General features: G+C 46.7%; 15 non-coding genes across 15 annotated transcripts; all 15 read left to right on the plus strand.

The window, feature by feature from the left end:
- The first annotated feature begins 4,040 nt into the window (after positions 1-4,040).
- Positions 4,041-4,236, plus strand: LOC141150312 (U2 spliceosomal RNA). Its single transcript, XR_012246564.1, has one exon. It is a non-coding gene; the product is annotated as a U2 spliceosomal RNA (small nuclear RNA).
- Positions 4,237-5,351: 1,115 nt separating this feature from the next.
- LOC141274034 (U2 spliceosomal RNA) lies at positions 5,352-5,542 on the plus strand. The gene has a single exon (XR_012322329.1). It is a non-coding gene; the product is annotated as a U2 spliceosomal RNA (small nuclear RNA).
- Positions 5,543-6,657: 1,115 nt separating this feature from the next.
- Positions 6,658-6,848, plus strand: LOC141274035 (U2 spliceosomal RNA). The gene has a single exon (XR_012322330.1). It is a non-coding gene; the product is annotated as a U2 spliceosomal RNA (small nuclear RNA).
- A 1,115-nt stretch (positions 6,849-7,963) lies between these two features.
- LOC141274036 (U2 spliceosomal RNA) lies at positions 7,964-8,154 on the plus strand. The gene has a single exon (XR_012322331.1). It is a non-coding gene; the product is annotated as a U2 spliceosomal RNA (small nuclear RNA).
- A 1,115-nt stretch (positions 8,155-9,269) lies between these two features.
- Positions 9,270-9,460, plus strand: LOC141274037 (U2 spliceosomal RNA). Its single transcript, XR_012322332.1, has one exon. It is a non-coding gene; the product is annotated as a U2 spliceosomal RNA (small nuclear RNA).
- Positions 9,461-10,575: 1,115 nt separating this feature from the next.
- LOC141274038 (U2 spliceosomal RNA) lies at positions 10,576-10,766 on the plus strand. The gene has a single exon (XR_012322333.1). It is a non-coding gene; the product is annotated as a U2 spliceosomal RNA (small nuclear RNA).
- A 1,109-nt stretch (positions 10,767-11,875) lies between these two features.
- Positions 11,876-12,066, plus strand: LOC141275166 (U2 spliceosomal RNA). Its single transcript, XR_012323416.1, has one exon. It is a non-coding gene; the product is annotated as a U2 spliceosomal RNA (small nuclear RNA).
- A 1,115-nt stretch (positions 12,067-13,181) lies between these two features.
- LOC141150091 (U2 spliceosomal RNA) lies at positions 13,182-13,371 on the plus strand. Its single transcript, XR_012246361.1, has one exon. It is a non-coding gene; the product is annotated as a U2 spliceosomal RNA (small nuclear RNA).
- Positions 13,372-14,483: 1,112 nt separating this feature from the next.
- On the plus strand, positions 14,484-14,674 carry LOC141274041 (U2 spliceosomal RNA). Its single transcript, XR_012322335.1, has one exon. It is a non-coding gene; the product is annotated as a U2 spliceosomal RNA (small nuclear RNA).
- A 1,115-nt stretch (positions 14,675-15,789) lies between these two features.
- LOC141275280 (U2 spliceosomal RNA) lies at positions 15,790-15,980 on the plus strand. The gene has a single exon (XR_012323529.1). It is a non-coding gene; the product is annotated as a U2 spliceosomal RNA (small nuclear RNA).
- A 1,115-nt stretch (positions 15,981-17,095) lies between these two features.
- LOC141150092 (U2 spliceosomal RNA) lies at positions 17,096-17,285 on the plus strand. Its single transcript, XR_012246362.1, has one exon. It is a non-coding gene; the product is annotated as a U2 spliceosomal RNA (small nuclear RNA).
- Positions 17,286-18,397: 1,112 nt separating this feature from the next.
- Positions 18,398-18,588, plus strand: LOC141274042 (U2 spliceosomal RNA). Its single transcript, XR_012322336.1, has one exon. It is a non-coding gene; the product is annotated as a U2 spliceosomal RNA (small nuclear RNA).
- Positions 18,589-19,703: 1,115 nt separating this feature from the next.
- Positions 19,704-19,894, plus strand: LOC141274043 (U2 spliceosomal RNA). Its single transcript, XR_012322337.1, has one exon. It is a non-coding gene; the product is annotated as a U2 spliceosomal RNA (small nuclear RNA).
- A 1,115-nt stretch (positions 19,895-21,009) lies between these two features.
- On the plus strand, positions 21,010-21,200 carry LOC141274044 (U2 spliceosomal RNA). The gene has a single exon (XR_012322338.1). It is a non-coding gene; the product is annotated as a U2 spliceosomal RNA (small nuclear RNA).
- A 1,115-nt stretch (positions 21,201-22,315) lies between these two features.
- Positions 22,316-22,506, plus strand: LOC141274045 (U2 spliceosomal RNA). Its single transcript, XR_012322339.1, has one exon. It is a non-coding gene; the product is annotated as a U2 spliceosomal RNA (small nuclear RNA).
- The last annotated feature ends 798 nt before the right edge of the window (positions 22,507-23,304 follow it).

Genomic DNA, 23,304 nt, shown 5'->3' on the forward strand with positions numbered 1-23,304 from the left:
TTAACCTTTCCTCCACCCGCCGCTATCTATTCCGAGGAGGATTTTCCCCTTCTTGTCTCCCCAGTTCCAACCCGGGGAAAGAGGAAGGTGGAGGACAGCCCTGCTACTGAATCCTCCAAAAAGAAGATTCTGGATTTCGTAGGCGAAAAGGAGGATACCCTCCCTGAGCCAGAAGAGATGGAGCACATGGTTGAGACCCTGGTGGCCGAGCCAGAAGAGGAGGAACTGGTGGTCGCCGAGATCGAGGCCGCGCTGCTTGACCAGATGGAGGAAGAGGGCCTGCTGGTGATCCCGTCACCAGCAGTCAACACCGACGAGGGACCACCCGACCGGAGTGGTAACTAAGGTGTATTGCCTGCGCTAACTTTTTCTTTTTTTCCCTACATGATGGCTAATATTAACTTATTTTCCATTAATGTCAGGAGCATCAAGGACAAGTTCAGACGTCAGACTATTTATGCCTTCCTTACTTCCCAGTTGTGTGATGTTTATATGTTGCAGGAATGTTCCCTTCCCTCCTCTAGGTCCTTCAAACATCTGGCCAGGGAGTGGTCCCACGGTCCATCCTACTGGTCCAGTGGGGGTGACTGCAAGTCTGAGGGGGTCGCAATTCTGATCAGGGGGGGCGCATTCACGCTTGAGTCCGTCCAGGAGCTCATCTGCGGCAGGGCTCTTGTTGTAGATGGCAACTGGGCGGGAGAACCTGTCAGGTTCATCAACGTGTATGCGTCCCCACTGAAGAATGAGCGTTTGGAGCTTTTCTAGACCCTGCGGCTTCAGCTTGCCACCACCAGGACCTTAGTGATGGCCGGGGATTTCAACTGCCCCATCGAGGAGGACGGTCGTAGTTCTGGCACATCTGCCAAGTTGGACATCACGTCCAAGCTGCTCATCGAGATGGTAACCGAGGCCTCTCTTCAGGACGTGGTGGGCTCCATGGGGAGAGGCTCCATGAACTATTCGTGGAGCCGACCCGATGGCTCACTCCGCTCCAGGATTGACTTTGTGTTCACCTCTCGGGCAGTCAGGCAGAGTAGGCACTCGATGGTCTCCTGCTTCTTCTCCGACCACAGAGCCATTCACTTACAAGGTGTCCTCGGCGACGGTTTTCCGTCCGGCCCCGGCTCCTGGAAGCTGAATTGTGCTCTGCTGGCTCAGGATGAAGTCGTGGAGGAGCTGAGAGCAGCCTACGCAATGTGGCAGTCCTACAAGGGTAGCTTCCAAACAGTCTCTGATTGGTGGGAATATGTTAAACTTGAGTTTCGCTGTTTCTTTCAGGCCAAGGGTCGACAACAGGCGTGTGAGAAGAGGAGGGACTTCAGAGGGCTGCAGCGCGAGCTGCGGTCGCTGCAGGACCTTCTTCACTGCGGCTGGGACGTGAGGGAGGAGCTGGAGGAGACCAAGAAGAGCCTGAAAAGGCACTTTGAGGAGGAGTCCAAGCGAATCATCTTCCGTTCCAAAGTGGAGAATCTGGAGAAGGGTGAGAAATGTAACTCATTCTTTTTCAGGAAACTTCATGCCGGTCACACGCCCCTGAACGAGCTGCGAGACGAGAGCGGAAACATGCGACGTGGGAAGGAGGACGTGATGAGGGTCGTCAGCGACTTCTACAGCGAACTCTACTCCCACAAGACTACCGACCCCGACGCTGCTGATAAGTTCCTGTCAGGTATCACTAACCATCTTGATCCTGCAGGCACGGCAGCCTTGGACAAACCTCTGATGGTGGGTGAATTGCTCTCTGCCGCTAAATCCTTTAGGACCGGCAGGACCCCGGGCAGTGATGGTCTTCCAGCGGAGCTCTATGTAGCGCTGGGAGACCTCATCTGTCCTGACCTGTTGGACCTGTACGAGGAGATGGTGGTGGAGGGTAGAATGCCTCCATCTTTGAGGGAAGGAATGGTCACGATCCTGTACAAGCGGAAGGGAGAGAGGTGCGACCTGAGGAATTGGCGTCCCATCACTCTGCTCAACGTGGACTACAAGATCCTGGCCAAGACGATGGCGACACGACTTAAGACGGTCATCGGACGGATCATCCACCCGGACCAGACCTGCGGCATCCCTGGACGTCGCATCGCAGACAGCCTCGCTCTCGTGCGGGACACGGTCGAGTACATCAAGGTCCGCCGCGCACACGCGGCCCTGGTCTCCTTGGATCAGGAGAAGGCCTTCGACCGGGTTTCCCACGAGTTCATGGGCCGAGCTCTGCACCGGTTAGGTTTGGGTAACATGTTTTGTTCGTATGTCCGTCTGATGTATTTTGATATCCACAGCTCGGTGTTGGTGAACGGCTGGAAGACTGACCCCTTCCCTGTCCTCTCTGGGGTCAGACAAGGCTGCCCTCTATCACCTCTTCTTTTTGTTTGTGTTATAGAACTCTTCGCAGAGGCTATCCGGCAGAATGGAGAGATCAAAGGGATCACCGCACCGGGTCCGGGACGACACGAGGTCAAGTGCTCGCTCTACATGGACGACGTCACCGTCTTCTGCGCTGATCGTGGTTCAGTCGACGCCCTCGTCCAGACGTGTGAGAGGTTCGGCCGGGCTTCAGGGGCCAAAGTCAACTGCAGGAAGTCGGAAGCCATGCTCTTCGGGGATTGGCAGCCGGCCTCCTCCGCCCCCTTCCCCTTCAACATTCAACCGGATTTCCTCAAGGTGCTGGGAGTCTGGTTCGGGAAGGAAGGAGCGGCCCTCAAGTCCTGGCAAGAACGCTTGGCCAAGGTGAAGCAACGGATCGGACTCTGGAGCCTCAGACACCTCACTTGTGAGGGTAAGGCACTCATCCTGCGTAATGAGGTCCTGCCCGTCTTGCAGTACACGGCGCAGGCCTGGCCCCCACACGTCACTGTGTGCAGGGCCATTACCAGGACAGTGTTTCACTTTGTCTGGGGATCCAAGATGGACAGAGTCAGGCGGGCCGTCATGTACAAGGAGCCTCGCAAGGGTGGGAAGGGCGTTCCAGATATCCCCACCCTCCTGCGATCCTCTTTTGTGTGTGATTGTGTCCGCCGGACTTTGCAAGTCAAGAATGGCTCCGCGGGCAGGTCCATGTCTCGCTTCTTCCTGCTTCCTCTTTGGAGGCGACTCGGCTGGGACAAGTGGGACAGCTCCTTCCCCTACAACTGGACGACGCCATGGTTCTACGGAGACGTCGTTCGATTTGTGGGAGAGCATCAACTGGAGGGACTCAAGCCCGACTTGTGGAAGCCCAAAACTATCCACAAGCTAATCAGAGCCAAGGATGACGTGGAGAACATCACAGGACTTCACCAGGACACGCTGGAGACTGTGTGGACAAATGTGTCGTCTGACAGGCTGACCAACGGGCACAAGGACTTGTCGTGGATGGCGATTCAGGGCGGACTGCCCGTCCGGTCATTCATGCATGCCCGGAACCTGTGCAAGACCCGGTACTGCCCAAGGTGCCCCTTCGTGGAGGAAACATCTTTGCACACTTTTTGGGACTGCGGATTTGCACAGCGCCTATTGACTGCACTTGAGGACGACCTGAGGAACTCTGTCCCCAGGGCGAGCCTATCGCACCATTCTGTGCTTTACGGACTCTTCCCTGGGGTTCATACCGTCGGAGCCATCCAGGAGGCTTGGCGCCTTATGAACTGCTTCAAGGATGCCGTTTGGGTCGCCAGGAACCGGCTCATCTTGAGGAGGGAGAGGATGTCCATCCAGGACTGCCGCAGGCTGATCCACAGCCTGCTCAGAGACTATTCCATCATGGACGGTCCGGAGGACGAGGACGAGGACTAAACCCCTCCTCCCCCTCTCCCCTTATGTGTCTTGTCTTTCAATAAAGCTTCGGGCCTGTGATTTTCCCCTCCCCATCCCCTTTTTCCCAATCCCCATCCCTTATCACGGTTCGTCGTACTGTATTGATTGACATGCTTTTTCTTTCAGATTGAGTGTTTTGTGTAGCATAGGGGTGTGATGTGTCTAGTTAGTGCGTCGTATCCTCATGCTATGTAAATATGATGTAGAATTCTGTGTGTACTGGGCTGCGGCACTGTACACTGTCTGTTAACTTATTTTTTGTGCTAATAAAAGATATATTCAATCAAAAAAAAATCTGTTCTTATCAGTTTAATATCTGATACGTCCCCTATCTGGGGACCATATATTAAATGGATTTTTAGAACAGGGAGATGGAAAAAGAGCTTGCTCTGTCCACTCCACGCATTGACCTGGTATTGCAGTATCTCCAGGACCGGTGCACCCCTTCTTTAATGCAGTTTCTAAAATCAGAAAGAATTGAATTCAATGTTTTTTCTTCATTTTGCTTGTTTGTCGGATTTGGGGATGGACTCTTTGGCTTTGCTTTTCTTCTCCTCATTGGATTTTTCATGTTCAAAGTTGCAGAAGCCAGATTACAAGCTCATTTTGGTTCAACTTCAGCAACTGTGCATTGCATTGCCATGTAATGTGATGCAATGCTATCTTTCTAGCTCTCCCTTTTTACTTCCTTTTGGATAAACAGACATATTAGGCAAGCATTTTGGAGCTTTCACCTAGATAACTACAGGTGGTGAGATAAGCTGCACAATATAATTGACCTTTCAGTATATTGTTGCACACACACCATCTATTTAGCAAATGCCCTTGTTATCAACAGCAGCCTTTTAAACTCACCTGAGCTAACAGGTATGTGCGCTGGTTACTCTGCTGCGCTTAAAATTTCTTTTTTGGTTTGCTACAATGCCTTTTCTGAAACGATGTCTCCTTCTGCTGGAACACTGACTTCTTTCATTTAATGCCTGCAGACTATAAAAGAGAACCCAACCCAAAAAGTTTGGTTGATTAGTCTGTGGCATTCTGTTAAACTGTTGCTTATGGCGGTCTCTGTGAGCTTCTCAGCGACATTCAGCCAGCCAGATATCCTGCCTGCAGTAGATGGAATGTGGCAATGGAACGCTGGCTGCGCGTGTCATAATAGGCTCTGAGCCTTTATATACCTGTGCACAGCAGCAGCCACCTTCAGTCTGCTGCTGGACAGCCAGCAGCAGCAGCAGCAGGAGAGGTATGTAATCAGGAGCCCTCCTGCTAAGGGTAGACAGCTGCTCGTTCCACCCCACCCCCCGCCTTAATTGGTTCTCCTCCCTTCCAACGGTGTTGAGGCGGGTGGGAACAGCAGGGGGTGAAGGTGCTGTGTTTAAAGAGGTGGAGTTATGCAGATCTAAAACGCGTGGATTGCAGCAGCAGCAAGCCGAAAAGTGCAGGCATGTAAGGGATCTAGAGGTTGACAACATGTCTTCTTAACGGGAGTCCAGGAGCTCATCTCCACAAATGGACTTTTCAGGATCCTTGGGTGGCTCCGTAGTTTGAAACCAATTCTGGTTATCGCTTCTCGGCCTTTTGGCTAAGATCAAGTGTAGTATCTGTTCTTATCAGTTTAATATCTGATACGTCCCCTATCTGGGGACCATATATTAAATGGATTTTTAGAACAGGGAGATGGAAAAAGAGCTTGCTCTGTCCACTCCACGCATTGACCTGGTATTGCAGTATCTCCAGGACCGGTGCACCCCTTCTTTAATGCAGTTTCTAAAATCAGAAAGAATTGAATTCAATGTTTTTTGTTCATTTTGCTTGTTTGTCGGATTTGGGGATGGACTCTTTGGCTTTGCTTTTCTTCTCCTCATTGGATTTTTCATGTTCAAAGTTGCAGAAGCCAGATTACAAGCTCATTTTGGTTCAACTTCAGCAACTGTGCATTGCATTGCCATGTAATGTGATGCAATGCTATCTTTCTAGCTCTCCCTTTTTACTTCCTTTTGGATAAACAGACATATTAGGCAAGCATTTTGGAGCTTTCACCTAAATAACTACAGGTGGTGAGATAAGCTGCACAATATAATTGACCTTTCAGTATATTGTTGCACACACACCATCTATTTAGCAAATGCCCTTGTTATCAACAGCAGCCTTTTAAACTCACCTGAGCTAACAGGTATGTGCGCTGGTTACTCTGCTGCGCTTAAAATTTCTTTTTTGGTTTGCTACAATGCCTTTTCTGAAACGTTGTCTCCTTCTGCTGGAACACTGACTTCTTTCATTTAATGCCTGCAGACTATAAAAGAGAACCCAACCCAAAAAGTTTGGTTGATTAGTCTGTGGCATTCTGTTAAACTGTTGCTTATGGCGGTCTCTGTGAGCTTCTCAGCGACATTCAGCCAGCCAGGTATCCTGCCTGCAGTAGATGGAATGTGGCAATGGAACGCTGGCTGCGCGTGTCATAATAGGCTCTGAGCCTTTATATACCTGTGCACAGCAGCAGCCACCTTCAGTCTGCTGCTGGACAGCCAGCAGCAGCAGCAGCAGGAGAGGTATGTAATCAGGAGCCCTCCTGCTAAGGGTAGACAGCTGCTCGTTCCACCCCACCCCCCGCCTTAATTGGTTCTCCTCCCTTCCAACGGTGTTGAGGCGGGTGGGAACAGCAGGGGGTGAAGGTGCTGTGTTTAAAGAGGTGGAGTTATGCAGATCTAAAACGCGTGGATTGCAGCAGCAGCAAGCCGAAAAGTGCAGGCATGTAAGGGATCTAGAGGTTGACAACATGTCTTCTTAACGGGAGTCCAGGAGCTCATCTCCACAAATGGACTTTTCAGGATCCTTGGGTGGCTCCGTAGTTTGAAACCAATTCTGGTTATCGCTTCTCGGCCTTTTGGCTAAGATCAAGTGTAGTATCTGTTCTTATCAGTTTAATATCTGATACGTCCCCTATCTGGGGACCATATATTAAATGGATTTTTAGAACAGGGAGATGGAAAAAGAGCTTGCTCTGTCCACTCCACGCATTGACCTGGTATTGCAGTATCTCCAGGACCGGTGCACCCCTTCTTTAATGCAGTTTCTAAAATCAGAAAGAATTGAATTCAATGTTATTTGTTCATTTTGCTTGTTTGTCGGATTTGGGGATGGACTCTTTGGCTTTGCTTTTCTTCTCCTCATTGGATTTTTCATGTTCAAAGTTGCAGAAGCCAGATTACAAGCTCATTTTGGTTCAACTTCAGCAACTGTGCATTGCATTGCCATGTAATGTGATGCAATGCTATCTTTCTAGCTCTCCCTTTTTACTTCCTTTTGGATAAACAGACATATTAGGCAAGCATTTTGGAGCTTTCACCTAAATAACTACAGGTGGTGAGATAAGCTGCACAATATAATTGACCTTTCAGTATATTGTTGCACACACACCATCTATTTAGCAAATGCCCTTGTTATCAACAGCAGCCTTTTAAACTCACCTGAGCTAACAGGTATGTGCGCTGGTTACTCTGCTGCGCTTAAAATTTCTTTTTTGGTTTGCTACAATGCCTTTTCTGAAACGTTGTCTCCTTCTGCTGGAACACTGACTTCTTTCATTTAATGCCTGCAGACTATAAAAGAGAACCCAACCCAAAAAGTTTGGTTGATTAGTCTGTGGCATTCTGTTAAACTGTTGCTTATGGCGGTCTCTGTGAGCTTCTCAGCGACATTCAGCCAGCCAGGTATCCTGCCTGCAGTAGATGGAATGTGGCAATGGAACGCTGGCTGCGCGTGTCATAATAGGCTCTGAGCCTTTATATACCTGTGCACAGCAGCAGCCACCTTCAGTCTGCTGCTGGACAGCCAGCAGCAGCAGCAGCAGGAGAGGTATGTAATCAGGAGCCCTCCTGCTAAGGGTAGACAGCTGCTCGTTCCACCCCACCCCCCGCCTTAATTGGTTCTCTTCCCTTCCAACGGTGTTGAGGCGGGTGGGAACAGCAGGGGGTGAAGGTGCTGTGTTTAAAGAGGTGGAGTTATGCAGATCTAAAACGCGTGGATTGCAGCAGCAGCAAGCCGAAAAGTGCAGGCATGTAAGGGATCTAGAGGTTGACAACATGTCTTCTTAACGGGAGTCCAGGAGCTCATCTCCACAAATGGACTTTTCAGGATCCTTGGGTGGCTCCGTAGTTTGAAACCAATTCTGGTTATCGCTTCTCGGCCTTTTGGCTAAGATCAAGTGTAGTATCTGTTCTTATCAGTTTAATATCTGATACGTCCCCTATCTGGGGACCATATATTAAATGGATTTTTAGAACAGGGAGATGGAAAAAGAGCTTGCTCTGTCCACTCCACGCATTGACCTGGTATTGCAGTATCTCCAGGACCGGTGCACCCCTTCTTTAATGCAGTTTCTAAAATCAGAAAGAATTGAATTCAATGTTTTTTGTTCATTTTGCTTGTTTGTCGGATTTGGGGATGGACTCTTTGGCTTTGCTTTTCTTCTCCTCATTGGATTTTTCATGTTCAAAGTTGCAGAAGCCAGATTACAAGCTCATTTTGGTTCAACTTCAGCAACTGTGCATTGCATTGCCATGTAATGTGATGCAATGCTATCTTTCTAGCTCTCCCTTTTTACTTCCTTTTGGATAAACAGACATATTAGGCAAGCATTTTGGAGCTTTCACCTAAATAACTACAGGTGGTGAGATAAGCTGCACAATATAATTGACCTTTCAGTATATTGTTGCACACACACCATCTATTTAGCAAATGCCCTTGTTATCAACAGCAGCCTTTTAAACTCACCTGAGCTAACAGGTATGTGCGCTGGTTACTCTGCTGCGCTTAAAATTTCTTTTTTGGTTTGCTACAATGCCTTTTCTGAAACGTTGTCTCCTTCTGCTGGAACACTGACTTCTTTCATTTAATGCCTGCAGACTATAAAAGAGAACCCAACCCAAAAAGTTTGGTTGATTAGTCTGTGGCATTCTGTTAAACTGTTGCTTATGGCGGTCTCTGTGAGCTTCTCAGCGACATTCAGCCAGCCAGGTATCCTGCCTGCAGTAGATGGAATGTGGCAATGGAACGCTGGCTGCGCGTGTCATAATAGGCTCTGAGCCTTTATATACCTGTGCACAGCAGCAGCCACCTTCAGTCTGCTGCTGGACAGCCAGCAGCAGCAGCAGCAGGAGAGGTATGTAATCAGGAGCCCTCCTGCTAAGGGTAGACAGCTGCTCGTTCCACCCCACCCCCCGCCTTAATTGGTTCTCCTCCCTTCCAACGGTGTTGAGGCGGGTGGGAACAGCAGGGGGTGAAGGTGCTGTGTTTAAAGAGGTGGAGTTATGCAGATCTAAAACGCGTGGATTGCAGCAGCAGCAAGCCGAAAAGTGCAGGCATGTAAGGGATCTAGAGGTTGACAACATGTCTTCTTAACGGGAGTCCAGGAGCTCATCTCCACAAATGGACTTTTCAGGATCCTTGGGTGGCTCCATAGTTTGAAACCAATTCTGGTTATCGCTTCTCGGCCTTTTGGCTAAGATCAAGTGTAGTATCTGTTCTTATCAGTTTAATATCTGATACGTCCCCTATCTGGGGACCATATATTAAATGGATTTTTAGAACAGGGAGATGGAAAAAGAGCTTGCTCTGTCCACTCCACGCATTGACCTGGTATTGCAGTATCTCCAGGACCGGTGCACCCCTTCTTTAATGCAGTTTCTAAAATCAGAAAGAATTGAATTCAATGTTTTTTGTTCATTTTGCTTGTTTGTCGGATTTGGGGATGGACTCTTTGGCTTTGCTTTTCTTCTCCTCATTGGATTTTTCATGTTCAAAGTTGCAGAAGCCAGATTACAAGCTCATTTTGGTTCAACTTCAGCAACTGTGCATTGCATTGCCATGTAATGTGATGCAATGCTATCTTTCTAGCTCTCCCTTTTTACTTCCTTTTGGATAAACAGACATATTAGGCAAGCATTTTGGAGCTTTCACCTAAATAACTACAGGTGGTGAGATAAGCTGCACAATATAATTGACCTTTCAGTATATTGTTGCACACACACCATCTATTTAGCAAATGCCCTTGTTATCAACAGCAGCCTTTTAAACTCACCTGAGCTAACAGGTATGTGCGCTGGTTACTCTGCTGCGCTTAAAGTTTCTTTTTTGGTTTGCTACAATGCCTTTTCTGAAACGTTGTCTCCTTCTGCTGGAACACTGACTTCTTTCATTTAATGCCTGCAGACTATAAAAGAGAACCCAACCCAAAAAGTTTGGTTGATTAGTCTGTGGCATTCTGTTAAACTGTTGCTTATGGCGGTCTCTGTGAGCTTCTCAGCGACATTCAGCCAGCCAGGTATCCTGCCTGCAGTAGATGGAATGTGGCAATGGAACGCTGGCTGCGCGTGTCATAATAGGCTCTGAGCCTTTATATACCTGTGCACAGCAGCAGCCACCTTCAGTCTGCTGCTGGACAGCCAGCAGCAGCAGCAGCAGGAGAGGTATGTAATCAGGAGCCCTCCTGCTAAGGGTAGACAGCTGCTCGTTCCACCCCACCCCCCGCCTTAATTGGTTCTCCTCCCTTCCAACGGTGTTGAGGCGGGTGGGAACAGCAGGGGGTGAAGGTGCTGTGTTTAAAGAGGTGGAGTTATGCAGATCTAAAACGCGTGGATTGCAGCAGCAGCAAGCCGAAAAGTGCAGGCATGTAAGGGATCTAGAGGTTGACAACATGTCTTCTTAACGGGAGTCCAGGAGCTCATCTCCACAAATGGACTTTTCAGGATCCTTGGGTGGCTCCGTAGTTTGAAACCAATTCTGGTTATCGCTTCTCGGCCTTTTGGCTAAGATCAAGTGTAGTATCTGTTCTTATCAGTTTAATATCTGATACGTCCCCTATCTGGGGACCATATATTAAATGGATTTTTAGAACAGGGAGATGGAAAAAGAGCTTGCTCTGTCCACTCCACGCATTGACCTGGTATTGCAGTATCTCCAGGACCGGTGCACCCCTTCTTTAATGCAGTTTCTAAAATCAGAAAGAATTGAATTCAATGTTTTTTGTTCATTTTGCTTGTTTGTCGGATTTGGGGATGGACTCTTTGGCTTTGCTTTTCTTCTCCTCATTGGATTTTTCATGTTCAAAGTTGCAGAAGCCAGATTACAAGCTCATTTTGGTTCAACTTCAGCAACTGTGCATTGCATTGCCATGTAATGTGATGCAATGCTATCTTTCTAGCTCTCCCTTTTTACTTCCTTTTGGATAAACAGACATATTAGGCAAGCATTTTGGAGCTTTCACCTAAATAACTACAGGTGGTGAGATAAGCTGCACAATATAATTGACCTTTCAGTATATTGTTGCACACACACCATCTATTTAGCAAATGCCCTTGTTATCAACAGCAGCCTTTTAAACTCACCTGAGCTAACAGGTATGTGCGCTGGTTACTCTGCTGCGCTTAAAATTTCTTTTTTGGTTTGCTACAATGCCTTTTCTGAAACGTTGTCTCCTTCTGCTGGAACACTGACTTCTTTCATTTAATGCCTGCAGACTATAAAAGAGAACCCAACCCAAAAAGTTTGGTTGATTAGTCTGTGGCATTCTGTTAAACTGTTGCTTATGGCGGTCTCTGTGAGCTTCTCAGCGACATTCAGCCAGCCAGGTATCCTGCCTGCAGTAGATGGAATGTGGCAATGGAACGCTGGCTGCGCGTGTCATAATAGGCTCTGAGCCTTTATATACCTGTGCACAGCAGCAGCCACCTTCAGTCTGCTGCTGGACAGCCAGCAGCAGCAGGAGAGGTATGTAATCAGGAGCCCTCCTGCTAAGGGTAGACAGCTGCTCGTTCCACCCCACCCCCCGCCTTAATTGGTTCTCCTCCCTTCCAACGGTGTTGAGGCGGGTGGGAACAGCAGGGGGTGAAGGTGCTGTGTTTAAAGAGGTGGAGTTATGCAGATCTAAAACGCGTGGATTGCAGCAGCAGCAAGCCGAAAAGTGCAGGCATGTAAGGGATCTAGAGGTTGACAACATGTCTTCTTAACGGGAGTCCAGGAGCTCATCTCCACAAATGGACTTTTCAGGATCCTTGGGTGGCTCCGTAGTTTGAAACCAATTCTGGTTATCGCTTCTCGGCCTTTTGGCTAAGATCAAGTGTAGTATCTGTTCTTATCAGTTTAATATCTGATACGTCCCCTATCTGGGGACCATATATTAAATGGATTTTTAGAACAGGGAGATGGAAAAAGAGCTTGCTCTGTCCACTCCACGCATTGACCTGGTATTGCAGTATCTCCAGGACCAGTGCACCCCTTCTTTAATGCAGTTTCTAAAATCAGAAAGAATTGAATTCAATGTTTTTTGTTCATTTTGCTTGTTTGTCGGATTTGGGGATGGACTCTTTGGCTTTGCTTTTCTTCTCCTCATTGGATTTTTCATGTTCAAAGTTGCAGAAGCCAGATTACAAGCTCATTTTGGTTCAACTTCAGCAACTGTGCATTGCATTGCCATGTAATGTGATGCAATGCTATCTTTCTAGCTCTCCCTTTTTACTTCCTTTTGGATAAACAGACATATTAGGCAAGCATTTTGGAGCTTTCACCTAAATAACTACAGGTGGTGAGATAAGCTGCACAATATAATTGACCTTTCAGTATATTGTTGCACACACACCATCTATTTAGCAAATGCCCTTGTTATCAACAGCAGCCTTTTAAACTCACCTGAGCTAACAGGTATGTGCGCTGGTTACTCTGCTGCGCTTAAAATTTCTTTCTTGGTTTGCTACAATGCCTTTTCTGAAACGTTGTCTCCTTCTGCTGGAACACTGACTTCTTTCATTTAATGCCTGCAGACTATAAAAGAGAACCCAACCCAAAAAGTTTGGTTGATTAGTCTGTGGCATTCTGTTAAACTGTTGCTTATGGCGGTCTCTGTGAGCTTCTCAGCGACATTCAGCCAGCCAGGTATCCTGCCTGCAGTAGATGGAATGTGGCAATGGAACGCTGGCTGCGCGTGTCATAATAGGCTCTGAGCCTTTATATACCTGTGCACAGCAGCAGCCACCTTCAGTCTGCTGCTGGACAGCCAGCAGCAGCAGCAGCAGGAGAGGTATGTAATCAGGAGCCCTCCTGCTAAGGGTAGACAGCTGCTCGTTCCACCCCACCCCCCGCCTTAATTGGTTCTCCTCCCTTCCAACGGTGTTGAGGCGGGTGGGAACAGCAGGGGGTGAAGGTGCTGTGTTTAAAGAGGTGGAGTTATGCAGATCTAAAACGCGTGGATTGCAGCAGCAGCAAGCCGAAAAGTGCAGGCATGTAAGGGATCTAGAGGCTGACAACATGTCTTCTTAACGGGAGTCCAGGAGCTCATCTCCACAAATGGACTTTTCAGGATCCTTGGGTGGCTCCGTAGTTTGAAACCAATTCTGGTTATCGCTTCTCGGCCTTTTGGCTAAGATCAAGTGTAGTATCTGTTCTTATCAGTTTAATATCTGATACGTCCCCTTTTTGGGACCATATATTAAATGGATTTTTAGAACAGGGAGATGGAAAAAGAGCTTGCTCTGTCCACTCCACGCATTGACCTGGTATTGCAGTATCTCCAGGACCGGTGCACCCCTTCTTTAATGCAGTTTCTAAAATCAGAAAGAATTGAATTCAATGTTTTTTGTTCATTTTGCTTGTTTGTCGGATTTGGGGATGGACTCTTTGGCTTTGCTTTTCTTCTCCTCATTGGATTTTTCATGTTCAAAGTTGCAGAAGCCAGATTACAAGCTCATTTTGGTTCAACTTCAGCAACTGTGCATTGCATTGCCATGTAATGTGATGCAATGCTATCTTTCTAGCTCTCCCTTTTTACTTCCTTTTGGATAAACAGACATATTAGGCAAGCATTTTGGAGCTTTCACCTAAATAACTACAGGTGGTGAGATAAGCTGCACAATATAATTGACCTTTCAGTATATTGTTGCACACACACCATCTATTTAGCAAATGCCCTTGTTATCAACAGCAGCCTTTTAAACTCACCTGAGCTAACAGGTATGTGCGCTGGTTACTCTGCTGCGCTTAAAATTTCTTTCTTGGTTTGCAACAATGCCTTTTCTGAAACGTCTCCTTCTGCTGGAACACTTACTTCTTTCATTTAATGCCTGCAGACTATAAAAGAGAACCCAACCCAAAAAGTTTGGTTGATTAGTCTGTGGCATTCTGTTAAACTGTTGCTTATGGCGGTCTCTGTGAGCTTCTCAGCGACATTCAGCCAGCCAGGTATCCTGCCTGCAGTAGATGGAATGTGGCAATGGAACGCTGGCTGCGCGTGTCATAATAGGCTCTGAGCCTTTATATACCTGTGCACAGCAGCAGCCACCTTCAGTCTGCTGCTGGACAGCCAGCAGCAGCAGCAGCAGGAGAGGTATGTAATCAGGAGCCCTCCTGCTAAGGGTAGACAGCTGCTCGTTCCACCCCACCCCCCGCCTTAATTGGTTCTCCTCCCTTCCAACGGTGTTGAGGCGGGTGGGAACAGCAGGGGGTGAAGGTGCTGTGTTTAAAGAGGTGGAGTTATGCAGATCTAAAACGCGTGGATTGCAGCAGCAGCAAGCCGAAAAGTGCAGGCATGTAAGGGATCTAGAGGTTGACAACATGTCTTCTTAACGGGAGTCCAGGAGCTCATCTCCACAAATGGACTTTTCAGGATCCTTGGGTGGCTCCGTAGTTTGAAACCAATTCTGGTTATCGCTTCTCGGCCTTTTGGCTAAGATCAAGTGTAGTATCTGTTCTTATCAGTTTAATATCTGATACGTCCCCTATCTGGGGACCATATATTAAATGGATTTTTAGAACAGGGAGATGGAAAAAGAGCTTGCTCTGTCCACTCCACGCATTGACCTGGTATTGCAGTATCTCCAGGACCGGTGCACCCCTTCTTTAATGCAGTTTCTAAAATCAGAAAGAATTGAATTCAATGTTTTTTGTTCATTTTGCTTGTTTGTCGGATTTGGGGATGGACTCTTTGGCTTTGCTTTTCTTCTCCTCATTGGATTTTTCATGTTCAAAGTTGCAGAAGCCAGATTACAAGCTAATTTTGGTTCAACTTCAGCAACTGTGCATTGCATTGCCATGTAATGTGATGCAATGCTATCTTTCTAGCTCTCCCTTTTTACTTCCTTTTGGATAAACAGACATATTAGGCAAGCATTTTGGAGCTTTCACCTAAATAACTACAGGTGGTGAGATAAGCTGCACAATATAATTGACCTTTCAGTATATTGTTGCACACACACCATCTATTTAGCAAATGCCCTTGTTATCAACAGCAGCCTTTTAAACTCACCTGAGCTAACAGGTATGTGCGCTGGTTACTCTGCTGCGCTTAAAATTTCTTTTTTGGTTTGCTACAATGCCTTTTCTGAAACGTTGTCTCCTTCTGCTGGAACACTGACTTCTTTCATTTAATGCCTGCAGACTATAAAAGAGAACCCAACCCAAAAAGTTTGGTTGATTAGTCTGTGGCATTCTGTTAAACTGTTGCTTATGGCGGTCTCTGTGAGCTTCTCAGCGACATTCAGCCAGCCAGGTATCCTGCCTGCAGTAGATGGAATGTGGCAATGGAACGCTGGCTGCGCGTGTCATAATAGGCTCTGAGCCTTTATATACCTGTGCACAGCAGCAGCCACCTTCAGTCTGCTGCTGGACAGCCAGCAGCAGCAGCAGCAGGAGAGGTATGTAATCAGGAGCCCTCCTGCTAAGGGTAGACAGCTGCTCGTTCCACCCCACCCCCCGCCTTAATTGGTTCTCCTCCCTTCCAACGGTGTTGAGGCGGGTGGGAACAGCAGGGGGTGAAGGTGCTGTGTTTAAAGAGGTGGAGTTATGCAGATCTAAAACGCGTGGATTGCAGCAGCAGCAAGCCGAAAAGTGCAGGCATGTAAGGGATCTAGAGGTTGACAACATGTCTTCTTAACGGGAGTCCAGGAGCTCATCTCCACAAATGGACTTTTCAGGATCCTTGGGTGGCTCCGTAGTTTGAAACCAATTCTGGTTATCGCTTCTCGGCCTTTTGGCTAAGATCAAGTGTAGTATCTGTTCTTATCAGTTTAATATCTGATACGTCCCCTATCTGGGGACCATATATTAAATGGATTTTTAGAACAGGGAGATGGAAAAAGAGCTTGCTCTGTCCACTCCACGCATTGACCTGGTATTGCAGTATCTCCAGGACCAGTGCACCCCTTCTTTAATGCAGTTTCTAAAATCAGAAAGAATTGAATTCAATGTTTTTTGTTCATTTTGCTTGTTTGTCGGATTTGGGGATGGACTCTTTGGCTTTGCTTTTCTTCTCCTCATTGGATTTTTCATGTTCAAAGTTGCAGAAGCCAGATTACAAGCTCATTTTGGTTCAACTTCAGCAACTGTGCATTGCATTGCCATGTAATGTGATGCAATGCTATCTTTCTAGCTCTCCCTTTTTACTTCCTTTTGGATAAACAGACATATTAGGCAAGCATTTTGGAGCTTTCACCTAAATAACTACAGGTGGTGAGATAAGCTGCACAATATAATTGACCTTTCAGTATATTGTTGCACACACACCATCTATTTAGCAAATGCCCTTGTTATCAACAGCAGCCTTTTAAACTCACCTGAGCTAACAGGTATGTGCGCTGGTTACTCTGCTGCGCTTAAAATTTCTTTCTTGGTTTGCTACAATGCCTTTTCTGAAACGTTGTCTCCTTCTGCTGGAACACTGACTTCTTTCATTTAATGCCTGCAGACTATAAAAGAGAACCCAACCCAAAAAGTTTGGTTGATTAGTCTGTGGCATTCTGTTAAACTGTTGCTTATGGCGGTCTCTGTGAGCTTCTCAGCGACATTCAGCCAGCCAGGTATCCTGCCTGCAGTAGATGGAATGTGGCAATGGAACGCTGGCTGCGCGTGTCATAATAGGCTCTGAGCCTTTATATACCTGTGCACAGCAGCAGCCACCTTCAGTCTGCTGCTGGACAGCCAGCAGCAGCAGCAGCAGGAGAGGTATGTAATCAGGAGCCCTCCTGCTAAGGGTAGACAGCTGCTCGTTCCACCCCACCCCCCGCCTTAATTGGTTCTCCTCCCTTCCAACGGTGTTGAGGCGGGTGGGAACAGCAGGGGGTGAAGGTGCTGTGTTTAAAGAGGTGGAGTTATGCAGATCTAAAACGCGTGGATTGCAGCAGCAGCAAGCCGAAAAGTGCAGGCATGTAAGGGATCTAGAGGCTGACAACATGTCTTCTTAACGGGAGTCCAGGAGCTCATCTCCACAAATGGACTTTTCAGGATCCTTGGGTGGCTCCGTAGTTTGAAACCAATTCTGGTTATCGCTTCTCGGCCTTTTGGCTAAGATCAAGTGTAGTATCTGTTCTTATCAGTTTAATATCTGATACGTCCCCTTTTTGGGACCATATATTAAATGGATTTTTAGAACAGGGAGATGGAAAAAGAGCTTGCTCTGTCCACTCCACGCATTGACCTGGTATTGCAGTATCTCCAGGACCGGTGCACCCCTTCTTTAATGCAGTTTCTAAAATCAGAAAGAATTGAATTCAATGTTTTTTGTTCATTTTGCTTGTTTGTCGGATTTGGGGATGGACTCTTTGGCTTTGCTTTTCTTCTCCTCATTGGATTTTTCATGTTCAAAGTTGCAGAAGCCAGATTACAAGCTCATTTTGGTTCAACTTCAGCAACTGTGCATTGCATTGCCATGTAATGTGATGCAATGCTATCTTTCTAGCTCTCCCTTTTTACTTCCTTTTGGATAAACAGACATATTAGGCAAGCATTTTGGAGCTTTCACCTAAATAACTACAGGTGGTGAGATAAGCTGCACAATATAATTGACCTTTCAGTATATTGTTGCACACACACCATCTATTTAGCAAATGCCCTTGTTATCAACAGCAGCCTTTTAAACTCACCTGAGCTAACAGGTATGTGCGCTGGTTACTCTGCTGCGCTTAAAATTTCTTTCTTGGTTTGCAACAATGCCTTTTCTGAAACGTCTCCTTCTGCTGGAACACTTACTTCTTTCATTTAATGCCTGCAGACTATAAAAGAGAACCCAACCCAAAAAGTTTGGTTGATTAGTCTGTGGCATTCTGTTAAACTGTTGCTTATGGCGGTCTCTGTGAGCTTCTCAGCGACATTCAGCCAGCCAGGTATCCTGCCTGCAGTAGATGGAATGTGGCAATGGAACGCTGGCTGCGCGTGTCATAATAGGCTCTGAGCCTTTATATACCTGTGCACAGCAGCAGCCACCTTCAGTCTGCTGCTGGACAGCCAGCAGCAGCAGCAGCAGGAGAGGTATGTAATCAGGAGCCCTCCTGCTAAGGGTAGACAGCTGCTCGTTCCACCCCACCCCCCGCCTTAATTGGTTCTCCTCCCTTCCAACGGTGTTGAGGCGGGTGGGAACAGCAGGGGGTGAAGGTGCTGTGTTTAAAGAGGTGGAGTTATGCAGATCTAAAACGCGTGGATTGCAGCAGCAGCAAGCCGAAAAGTGCAGGCATGTAAGGGATCTAGAGGTTGACAACATGTCTTCTTAACGGGAGTCCAGGAGCTCATCTCCACAAATGGACTTTTCAGGATCCTTGGGTGGCTCCGTAGTTTGAAACCAATTCTGGTTATCGCTTCTCGGCCTTTTGGCTAAGATCAAGTGTAGTATCTGTTCTTATCAGTTTAATATCTGATACGTCCCCTATCTGGGGACCATATATTAAATGGATTTTTAGAACAGGGAGATGGAAAAAGAGCTTGCTCTGTCCACTCCACGCATTGACCTGGTATTGCAGTATCTCCAGGACCGGTGCACCCCTTCTTTAATGCAGTTTCTAAAATCAGAAAGAATTGAATTCAATGTTTTTTGTTCATTTTGCTTGTTTGTCGGATTTGGGGATGGACTCTTTGGCTTTGCTTTTCTTCTCCTCATTGGATTTTTCATGTTCAAAGTTGCAGAAGCCAGATTACAAGCTAATTTTGGTTCAACTTCAGCAACTGTGCATTGCATTGCCATGTAATGTGATGCAATGCTATCTTTCTAGCTCTCCCTTTTTACTTCCTTTTGGATAAACAGACATATTAGGCAAGCATTTTGGAGCTTTCACCTAAATAACTACAGGTGGTGAGATAAGCTGCACAATATAATTGACCTTTCAGTATATTGTTGCACACACACCATCTATTTAGCAAATGCCCTTGTTATCAACAGCAGCCTTTTAAACTCACCTGAGCTAACAGGTATGTGCGCTGGTTACTCTGCTGCGCTTAAAATTTCTTTTTTGGTTTGCTACAATGCCTTTTCTGAAACGTTGTCTCCTTCTGCTGGAACACTGACTTCTTTCATTTAATGCCTGCAGACTATAAAAGAGAACCCAACCCAAAAAGTTTGGTTGATTAGTCTGTGGCATTCTGTTAAACTGTTGCTTATGGCGGTCTCTGTGAGCTTCTCAGCGACATTCAGCCAGCCAGGTATCCTGCCTGCAGTAGATGGAATGTGGCAATGGAACGCTGGCTGCGCGTGTCATAATAGGCTCTGAGCCTTTATATACCTGTGCACAGCAGCAGCCACCTTCAGTCTGCTGCTGGACAGCCAGCAGCAGCAGCAGCAGGAGAGGTATGTAATCAGGAGCCCTCCTGCTAAGGGTAGACAGCTGCTCGTTCCACCCCACCCCCCGCCTTAATTGGTTCTCCTCCCTTCCAACGGTGTTGAGGCGGGTGGGAACAGCAGGGGGTGAAGGTGCTGTGTTTAAAGAGGTGGAGTTATGCAGATCTAAAACGCGTGGATTGCAGCAGCAGCAAGCCGAAAAGTGCAGGCATGTAAGGGATCTAGAGGTTGACAACATGTCTTCTTAACGGGAGTCCAGGAGCTCATCTCCACAAATGGACTTTTCAGGATCCTTGGGTGGCTCCGTAGTTTGAAACCAATTCTGGTTATCGCTTCTCGGCCTTTTGGCTAAGATCAAGTGTAGTATCTGTTCTTATCAGTTTAATATCTGATACGTCCCCTATCTGGGGACCATATATTAAATGGATTTTTAGAACAGGGAGATGGAAAAAGAGCTTGCTCTGTCCACTCCACGCATTGACCTGGTATTGCAGTATCTCCAGGACCGGTGCACCCCTTCTTTAATGCAGTTTCTAAAATCAGAAAGAATTGAATTCAATGTTTTTTGTTCATTTTGCTTGTTTGTCGGATTTGGGGATGGACTCTTTGGCTTTGCTTTTCTTCTCCTCATTGGATTTTTCATGTTCAAAGTTGCAGAAGCCAGATTACAAGCTCATTTTGGTTCAACTTCAGCAACTGTGCATTGCATTGCCATGTAATGTGATGCAATGCTATCTTTCTAGCTCTCCCTTTTTACTTCCTTTTGGATAAACAGACATATTAGGCAAGCATTTTGGAGCTTTCACCTAAATAACTACAGGTGGTGAGATAAGCTGCACAATATAATTGACCTTTCAGTATATTGTTGCACACACACCATCTATTTAGCAAATGCCCTTGTTATCAACAGCAGCCTTTTAAACTCACCTGAGCTAACAGGTATGTGCGCTGGTTACTCTGCTGCGCTTAAAATTTCTTTCTTGGTTTGCTACAATGCCTTTTCTGAAACGTTGTCTCCTTCTGCTGGAACACTGACTTCTTTCATTTAATGCCTGCAGACTATAAAAGAGAACCCAACCCAAAAAGTTTGGTTGATTAGTCTGTGGCATTCTGTTAAACTGTTGCTTATGGCGGTCTCTGTGAGCTTCTCAGCGACATTCAGCCAGCCAGGTATCCTGCCTGCAGTAGATGGAATGTGGCAATGGAACGCTGGCTGCGCGTGTCATAATAGGCTCTGAGCCTTTATATACCTGTGCACAGCAGCAGCCACCTTCAGTCTGCTGCTGGACAGCCAGCAGCAGCAGCAGCAGGAGAGGTATGTAATCAGGAGCCCTCCTGCTAAGGGTAGACAGCTGCTCGTTCCACCCCACCCCCCGCCTTAATTGGTTCTCCTCCCTTCCAACGGTGTTGAGGCGGGTGGGAACAGCAGGGGGTGAAGGTGCTGTGTTTAAAGAGGTGGAGTTATGCAGATCTAAAACGCGTGGATTGCAGCAGCAGCAAGCCGAAAAGTGCAGGCATGTAAGGGATCTAGAGGTTGACAACATGTCTTCTTAACGGGAGTCCAGGAGCTCATCTCCACAAATGGACTTTTCAGGATCCTTGGGTGGCTCCGTAGTTTGAAACCAATTCTGGTTATCGCTTCTCGGCCTTTTGGCTAAGATCAAGTGTAGTATCTGTTCTTATCAGTTTAATATCTGATACGTCCCCTATCTGGGGACCATATATTAAATGGATTTTTAGAACAGGGAGATGGAAAAAGAGCTTGCTCTGTCCACTCCACGCATTGACCTGGTATTGCAGTATCTCCAGGACCGGTGCACCCCTTCTTTAATGCAGTTTCTAAAATCAGAAAGAATTGAATTCAATGTTTTTTCTTCATTTTGCTTGTTTGTCGGATTTGGGGATGGACTCTTTGGCTTTGCTTTTCTTCTCCTCATTGGATTTTTCATGTTCAAAGTTGCAGAAGCCAGATTACAAGCTCATTTTGGTTCAACTTCAGCAACTGTGCATTGCATTGCCATGTAATGTGATGCAATGCTATCTTTCTAGCTCTCCCTTTTTACTTCCTTTTGGATAAACAGACATATTAGGCAAGCATTTTGGAGCTTTCACCTAAATAACTACAGGTGGTGAGATAAGCTGCACAATATAATTGACCTTTCAGTATATTGTTGCACACACACCATCTATTTAGCAAATGCCCTTGTTATCAACAGCAGCCTTTTAAACTCACCTGAGCTAACAGGTATGTGCGCTGGTTACTCTGCTGCGCTTAAAATTTCTTTTTTGGTTTGCTACAATGCCTTTTCTGAAACGTTGTCTCCTTCTGCTGGAACACTGACTTCTTTCATTTAATGCCTGCAGACTATAAAAGAGAACCCAACCCAAAAAGTTTGGTTGATTAGTCTGTGGCATTCTGTTAAACTGTTGCTTATGGCGGTCTCTGTGAGCTTCTCAGCGACATTCAGCCAGCCAGGTATCCTGCCTGCAGTAGATGGAATGTGGCAATGGAACGCTGGCTGCGCGTGTCATAATAGGCTCTGAGCCTTTATATACCTGTGCACAGCAGCAGCCACCTTCAGTCTGCTGCTGGACAGCCAGCAGCAGCAGCAGCAGGAGAGGTATGTAATCAGGAGCCCTCCTGCTAAGGGTAGACAGCTGCTCGTTCCACCCCACCCCCCGCCTTAATTGGTTCTCCTCCCTTCCAACGGTGTTGAGGCGGGTGGGCACAGCAGGGGGTGAAGGTGCTGTGTTTAAAGAGGTGGAGTTATGCAGATCTAAAACGCGTGGATTGCAGCAGCAGCAAGCCGAAAAGTGCAGGCATGTAAGGGATCTAGAGGTTGACAACATGTCTTCTTAACGGGAGTCCAGGAGCTCATCTCCACAAATGGACTTTTCAGGATCCTTGGGTGGCTCCGTAGTTTGAAACCAATTCTGGTTATCGCTTCTCGGCCTTTTGGCTAAGATCAAGTGTAGTATCTGTTCTTATCAGTTTAATATCTGATACGTCCCCTATCTGGGGACCATATATTAAATGGATTTTTAGAACAGGGAGATGGAAAAAGAGCTTGCTCTGTCCACTCCACGCATTGACCTGGTATTGCAGTATCTCCAGGACCGGTGCACCCCTTCTTTAATGCAGTTTCTAAAATCAGAAAGAATTGAATTCAATGTTTTTTGTTCATTTTGCTTGTTTGTCGGATTTGGGGATGGACTCTTTGGCTTTGCTTTTCTTCTCCTCATTGGATTTTTCATGTTCAAAGTTGCAGAAGCCAGATTACAAGCTCATTTTGGTTCAACTTCAGCAACTGTGCATTGCATTGCCATGTAATGTGATGCAATGCTATCTTTCTAGCTCTCCCTTTTTACTTCCTTTTGGATAAACAGACATATTAGGCAAGCATTTTGGAGCTTTCACCTAAATAACTACAGGTGGTGAGATAAGCTGCACAATATAATTGACCTTTCAGTATATTGTTGCACACACACCATCTATTTAGCAAATGCCCTTGTTATCAACAGCAGCCTTTTAAACTCACCTGAGCTAACAGGTATGTGCGCTGGTTACTCTGCTGCGCTTAAAATTTCTTTTTTGGTTTGCTACAATGCCTTTTCTGAAACGTTGTCTCCTTCTGCTGGAACACTGACTTCTTTCATTTAATGCCTGCAGACTATAAAAGAGAACCCAACCCAAAAAGTTTGGTTGATTAGTCTGTGGCATTCTGTTAAACTGTTGCTTATGGCGGTCTCTGTGAGCTTCTCAGCGACATTCAGCCAGCCAGGTATCCTGCCTGCAGTAGATGGAATGTGGCAATGGAACACTGGCTGCGCGTGTCATAATAGGCTCTGAGCCTTTATATACCTGTGCACAGCAGCAGCCACCTTCAGTCTGCTGCTGGACAGCCAGCAGCAGCAGCAGCAGGAGAGGT

The sequence above is a fragment of the Phyllobates terribilis genome, unplaced genomic scaffold (genome assembly GCF_046119375.1).
Source record: "Phyllobates terribilis strain yellow unplaced genomic scaffold, ASM4611937v1 Scaffold_5__5_contigs__length_657084704, whole genome shotgun sequence".
In the NCBI taxonomy this organism is placed as follows: Eukaryota; Metazoa; Chordata; class Amphibia; order Anura; family Dendrobatidae; genus Phyllobates; species Phyllobates terribilis.